This window comes from Corvus brachyrhynchos, unplaced genomic scaffold (assembly GCF_000691975.1).
Source record: "Corvus brachyrhynchos isolate BGI_N302 unplaced genomic scaffold, ASM69197v1 scaffold70, whole genome shotgun sequence".
Classification (NCBI taxonomy): Eukaryota; Metazoa; Chordata; class Aves; order Passeriformes; family Corvidae; genus Corvus; species Corvus brachyrhynchos.
The window spans coordinates 4,054,582-4,061,665 of NW_008236217.1; the positions used below are offsets into that span (position 1 = coordinate 4,054,582).

The 7,084-nt window shown below is 44.3% G+C and overlaps 1 long non-coding RNA gene across 1 annotated transcript in view; it reads left to right on the forward strand.

Moving 5' to 3' along the window:
* The first annotated feature begins 1,175 nt into the window (after positions 1-1,175).
* Positions 1,176-7,084, forward strand: part of LOC108449482 — a 17,467-nt gene continuing 11,558 nt past the window's right edge. The window contains exons 1-3 of the long non-coding RNA XR_001865637.1: positions 1,176-1,279; positions 4,286-4,353; positions 6,054-6,187. This is a non-coding gene — a long non-coding RNA (uncharacterized LOC108449482). The remainder of the gene's footprint in view (positions 1,280-4,285; positions 4,354-6,053; positions 6,188-7,084) is intronic.

Sequence of the window (7,084 nt, forward strand, 5' to 3'; positions counted from 1 at the left end):
TATGAATCTCTCTTTACTCCTCACTACTTGCTGCACTGATATACTTTCTCTGAACATAAATAATGCAACAAGGGCTGTATCCTCTGGAGAAAGCTCTAGTCTTTCACGGGAACTCTTCCAGACTGGATCCCACCCTAATCACATGCAGTCTATGAGTAAGCATTTTCTGGGTCAATTCCCTAATTGTCTTTTAATTTTTGGCCTTCTGAAAATTCATTCTTTATCCCTGTTACTTCATTCTCTCTGCGTATTTTTTTATCTGTATGATTCCACTAACCCTGAATACCCCCTGCCTGTAAAACGGAGAGAAAACAGAGTTATCTTTCTATTATTTTTGCTGGTATCAGGAGGATATCAGATGTGAGGTTGGATTTTGGCTAAAATTAATATACTTTTCACCTGGGGAGAAGCATAGGAGGGTTTTCTTTACATATCACTAAGTTAAATGGAGGCTGGGAAAGTTAATATTTTAACTGCAGTACTGGATCAAAGGTATCTGGGACTAGCTGGCATGTGGCCTTTCATTTCTAAAATGTCGTGTAACACACTTTGTTACTGCTTCTCAGGAATTTTGTGGGGGGAAAAAAAGATATATTAAGAATAAGTGTGTTCAGAGTTGAAAGAAGATACTTAAAGAAGATGCAATTTTGAAAAATTTGGCTCAACTTGAGATAGACTATTTTAGAGTGTGAAAGGCTTCAATCCCGGCTCTCAGTCTGGATTTGAAGGAAAAGTCCACAGCACATTGACTTGGCTAAACTATACCCAGAGAGTTATGTTGAGCACAGGGATTTGTCTATGCCTATGAACAGTCTGAAGCTGCTGTAAGCAGCCAGGAAAACAATGACAGTTTATTTTGTGAGCCATGCAGAGCAGAGGCAGGGACCAGCATGGCAGGGTGGACACCTGGGCTTTCCCAAGCACAGAAAGCAGAAGCAGACTGATCAAGTCCCTGTCATAATTGGATGGACAATGGGATGAGCAACTTTTCCACTTCCATGTGAGCGATAGATGTATTTATACACAGATATTTCCTACCACGGTGGCTCATGGGGCGTTGCCAAGGAGAACAAGGAAGAGGAGGAGAACTGTGACCAAGTGGGAGGGGAAGCAGCAGTGGTGGCAGCCCTGCTGAGGGCAGATTTTAACAGGTGATTCAGAAACCAGTTGTGTTTTCAACAGCTGCTCTGCCTGCTGTACCAAGCACAGCCCTAAAACTGGACAGCTTTTGTGCCTGAGACATCCAAAGAGCTCTGCAGCTTCAACAAAATGGGATGAGGTGAGTGAGTATATACTGAATGTGTCCAGGAGGCAATTGCTCCATGGAGATGCAACTCTCCTGCCTCACCCTTGCACAGGGGTCTGGGGGCAGACAGCAGCCCAGGGGAGTGACAGCTCTCTCTCCCAGTGTGATACCTCTTTTATTGGTGCCAGCTGAGTCCTGAAATCTCTGCTTTGGAGAGATGAAACACATGCTCTTATATTGAGATGGGACAGCTCTAGGGCATAGCCACACTTGGCTGTTTATTTCATTGTCTTTCATTTATTCTTTGGTGTTCCCCCTACCAGAAATATAATAATAATCAGAGAGATAGAGTAAACAAACAAGAACCTCTGCCTAAAGTTTCAATAAAAATTGAGCTTAACTGTCTACAAAGATCAAACAAACAAAAAAAGCCTCTTAATTAATTTTCCTTTTTGCCTTCCCTTTAATTTAATTAAAAATATGCTGGGTACAGAAGTAGAGCTATCAAAATCCTTTGGAAAAGACATGCATTTGCAGATCAACTAGAAATAAGTTTGCAGAGTCCTGTATGGGGACTCATGTTTTTGTGGCTTGCAACCTGTTTTTGCAGTTACAAAGAGATGTGAGTAACTCGGTACTGCAAGTGTTTGAATCAGCAGGATTTCTGAAGCTCCCAAAGTTTGTCTATTCCTGTGGGTTTGTTTTTATTTAAAAACCCCCAAACCCAACAAAATGAAACAATGAAAACATAAGTGACTGAGCCACTCCTCCAAAAGGATGCAGGAGACCCCTGAGTTAGTCCTAGCATGTGCTGGCATGCCAAACTGTTGTTAAACTGTGCACCCATTATTGTCCAATGAGCTCATTCAGCGAGTCTCCATCGTTGCTCAGTAGCGTGTATTAAAGCAAATTTATTTTGATCACCAAAATTGTAAAATAAGACCTGCCTGCCAACAAATAGCAGCATTGTCCAGCAAAATTCACTTGCTCCTGTGGCCTCCTCAGCACAAAGTCAAAAATCAGTGGTTTGAGGAGAAGTAGAGCCATGGCATGTGTTCTCAGCATCATGTACCTGTGTCATCCATGCCATCCAAGTCACTTGGACACCCCAGCCTTTCCTTTCTGGCAGTACTGATATCCTTCAGGAAGTTGGCTGTTGGAGGATGATATGACAAAACAGGATTGTGGGCATTGCAAGGTCTTCTTGTCTCCATCCTCCGCTGCTTAAATCTTGTTGTTATAGCTGTTCTAATTAATTCAAATAAAGACCTTAACTGCTCAAAGCTGTATTCACATTTTCCATTACTGAAATGCTATGGGGCAGTGAAAGGCATTTCTAGGAATGCAATACCCCGGGATATCCCTAGGCAATAAATTATCCTCTCCCCACTCCCCCTCCCCACTCATTTCATTTAAAAGTGAAGGGTGCTGAGTTTTATTAGGCCCCCTCTTGTCATCACGGTCTGTGATTTGCAGTCCCAGGGCTAGACTTCTCTTCCCTTTTTTCTCCCAAGCACCATGAGATCGTGTTACATTAGACGGCGAGGTCTGCCAGGTCACAGCCCTGGTCACTGTCACCCACTTCCCATTTCCTGCAAAATCCATAGGTGGGAACATTTCCCCTTCATCTTTGTGAACAAAGAAAAAAAGAATTAAAAAAAAATGGTCTGAAGGTTTGCCTGTGCACAGATTGGTAAACAAACACACTTGCTGTATTCATGGGTGTATTGATGTACACAGCTCTACCTATGAGCCAGGTGGAAAGAAACCCTGAAAAAGAAAGGAGGGAAAGTGGTTAAATCTGGGTATCTGGAAAACACATTTCCCACTCTTGTACCACTTGTCACCGCCTTTCAAGCAAGCCATCACCCTGACAGGAATGTATCGCTGTTCAGCAGCATCCCCCTCACTGCCTGGGCGCACAGCAAGTCAGTCCAGCTGCCACTCCAGGATTTGCCAATTATTAAGCTCAAAGCAAAGTAAAACAAACATTGATACAAGCATCAGTGTCAGCAAGGAACCAGAGTACATGCATTCCAAAAAGATTTATGATGTGAGACCCATAGGGCTCCAGGACGATTCTTAGAGAGTAGCATTTACGTCCATGTCCTTGCATGCTTATGAGTTAATATTGCATTTATTCACACTGTCAGGTGGCACATATACCCAAACCTTCAACGTGTGCATACAGCACAGCTGGGCAGTCAAAGAGCCAGGAGCCACCCTGGCTTGGATGCCTGTCCCTGGAGGAGCACCTTGTGTTGCCAGGGGAGGGACCAAAGAGAGTCTTTACCTCCTTCCCTGAGCAAACTGCTATGGTTGTGGAAACACTGGTGAGGGACAAAAAAGATCTTACGACTGGCCAGGAGATTCTGAAATCTTATATGCTTTTGCTCCCAAGTGACTTAACCAGCAAGTTAGAAATTACAATCACTGCAGCGGGATCGTCAAGGATATCACTGCAGTTTCAGTTCTGTAAAATAAAGACAGTTTCCCCCAGGGGAGTGGGAGAACCAAATTATTTTCTTTCTTCTGTGTCTCTTGCATTAAACTTCTGTGAGCTGCCTGTCTTCTGTGCTGACATAGCCCACAGCCAGAGCTGAAATAGAGGCCTGACTTTATCAAACTCTGCAGGTTACCTCCTTCTCTTTTATGGAATCCATAACAGGAAGGAATTTTCTTTCTTATCTAGGAAGTGAACCTAAAATTGCTTTTCCTCAGGCTCCTGGTTTAGCTGAATGGTATTTGCCAGTAATAAACAGCAATTGTTAGCTGTAGTAGAATGGGGGCCCTTACCCTGGGAGAGCAATGGATATGGCTCAGCTAGCATCTGGAGTGAAGGGATGGGAGGCACAGCTATCTTTCTCTTATGAATTATTAGCAGCCCCAAGTGGGGATACAGTGGGGGTTGAACCATGTGTTTACCCAGTGTCTGAGACCAAACCAAAACAGTGTGGACCTTCAATACAGCAATGTTGTAGTTTTGAATGTTTGGCATTCACAGTGTAATTCATACCATATTCTGTATTTTTCTGAAAGGTTCATCTTCCTTAAAGATCCCTCTCCTGAAGCAATATTAAGCAGAGATACCAGACTTCTTTTTGAAGGTAAGCTTCCAAGCTGTAAGACCAAAAAGAAATCTGAATACACGAATCTTGAAGGTTCTTTAAATATATCAAGTGTAGAAGAGTGTACTGTGCATGAGGACAGCCATGAGAAATCCTGAGGTATTGAAAAAGGACAAGGAATGAGATGAAGCAAAAACAAGGAAGTTGCCTGGAGGGAAGCTATGTGGAGCTTCAAGGAGAAAGACAAAAGAGACTCAACCTAACCCCATGGTGCCAGTGAGAGTCTGGGAGATTCACACAGGGGGTGATATCTGAGAAAAAGGAAAAGATGATGCTGGCAGAGACAGTCTGTGTGAAGCACTTCCAATGCAGACAGGAAAAAATGGTGAAGAGCAAAGCAAGAGTTAATAGATTTCTGGGCAAGGGACATCACAGTAAGCACAGGAAGGAAAGCAAATAAAGAGTTGGAAAGGAAGAAAATACCCAACAGTTTCCAGTAGCAAGTCAGGGTGATGAAAAGGGAGGCGAGAGAGGAATAACATCTAACAGTGGAGATGCAAAAGGAGATGGCAGGGAAGTTAACATCAGTGAGAGAGGCAAGTGGAGCTTTGCAGTGGAGAGCACTCAGTGCCTGTTTTTCTGGCTCTGCACAGCTCAACTGAGAGGCAAAGGAGCAGCCAGAAATGTTGAGTACAATAGAGATGGAGAAACCCTGATAGGGAAGTAAGTTGGACAACACAGGGTTATGTCAGCAGCTCAAGGTGTAACTGAAATCACCTTAGAGAAGGTAGGGAAATAAAAGAAGATCACAAGCCAAGTTGAAAATAAACTCAAAAAGCAGACGCAAAGATGCTGCCAGTTAAGAAGCAGCAAAAAGAAGACGTAATCCCAGAGAATGTAAAGAGCTCAGGAGGTGAAACCCTGGTGTCTAGAAATGAAATACAGAGATTAGTGGCCAAAATTCTTTCTTTCAGGCAAATCTGTTGAAGCAGAGCAGTCTCCCCTCAGTAGATACATGCTCCAAACCCAAGGTGTTTGGTTTCAATGGCAGACACTTGGTGTGCTGCTCCAACATTAACTGCAGGGAAAAAAAGTCAAAATTTATGGAATTATTCTCATCTGGGACTCAGTTGGGAACAACTGGTTGGCATAGCTCACTTTCACAGTGTGAGGAAACTGCAGCTTTTCTCCTGTGGGGTGTGAAAATGCAGATAAGAGGGTGCCTGATCCCTATCTGGAAGAACAGGTCCTCTGTCAGCAGGGCAGTTACATTTACAAGGAGTCTCAGATATCCCAGCATGGCAGGTAGAAAAAAAAGCAAAGGCGGCCCAAGTAGACATCAAGAAAGCACAGGAATACTTCAGATTGTGTGGCACTCTTAAGAAACAGAAGAGCTTTATTTGGCTTCATCAATGATCATTGTGTGTCCCTTCCAACTCAAAATATTCTGTGGTATGTGTGTCATAGCTTATAGCTTTTAAACCTGTCTACCCATGGTGAGCCACTTGCATGTGTCTAACCAAGTATCAAGTAAGGAGACTTAGCCTTAGACTTCTCTGATTAAGAGTTACCAACTATAGCATGTTCCCAAATAGGGCAGATACAGGAGAAGGAAGCAGTGCTTTGTTTCAACAGGCTCACCCTCACCAGCCCTGCAATGCCATCAGGATGGTTTCCAGCTTACTTTATTGTTTGGACTTCTTTCACTCTTCCCACTTCTCCCGTCTCTGGTGCCTCAGCTCCTTTTCCTCCTACCTGAACTGGACCCCACAGGATTTCTGAGGAGCAGCAGCAGCAGAGGCTGGCTGAGAGGGAAAAGATGCTTGGTCTGACAAGGCAGGACAGAGCAGCAGTCTCAAAGATCACGTTGCAGGTGGGTTACTCTTCATCTGTGACTGTCTTCCTGTTTGTTATGCCTAACTAGCTAAAGCAGTGGGTGGGAGAGGTTTTTGTGCAGGCTGCAAACAAGGGTAATTGTATGGGGAGTTTAGTGGTGAGGAGCTGCCTCCTGGTGTGCCTGCCCTGCAGCGTTCAAGGGGCTAAAAGTTTGCTAGGAAATGTCTTTGGGAGCTACCACCTTCACACAGGTGATGGGCAGACACCACAGGGAAAAGCAGTGGCTTGTTGTGGGAGGTGTTGGCACCTTGGGCCACCACAGCTGCGTCACTGGCACAGTGGATGTCTTTGCCTGCTCTTGTTCATGGCAAGAAGCCAGCTTGCTGCAGGAGTTACAACTCTCAGCAAGTTTTGCCTGGCTATCTGAGAGGAGGATTTATCCCAGGGCTTTGCTGCCTTTTCTGCTGCAGTTTTCCTACTCTGAGTGTATGAAGCATTGGAGGTGAGTCTGATTTCCTTGACAGTCCCAAGGGGAATGAGGGGAAGCCTCAAGGAAAGGCAGAAAATTGAAGATTTAATGACTTATAGATGCTCTGCTCAGCCCCCTGCTCTCTGGTAAGATTAAAAGCTTGACCTGCTTCCTAAGTATCTCATGGCTGGATTTTTGTTTTATTTGAACAGAGCAATGCTGGGCCTGTAGGACCTGTGACTCTGTTTCTTCTGCTGGGAAATGCTCTGTGGGGAGCAAGGGTTTGTGAGCCAGGCCTCTTTGTGGGTCAGAGGGCAAAGAAATGGGGACAAAATACTTTTAAAAGTAGACTTCAGAGTGGCACATGAAACATTAAAATGTGATTGAAAACCATGTACAGCTGTGTCTCCTCTTCCGCACAAGCGCACACTCCTGAGTCTCCAAAAAGTAGGACATGGGGAAAGA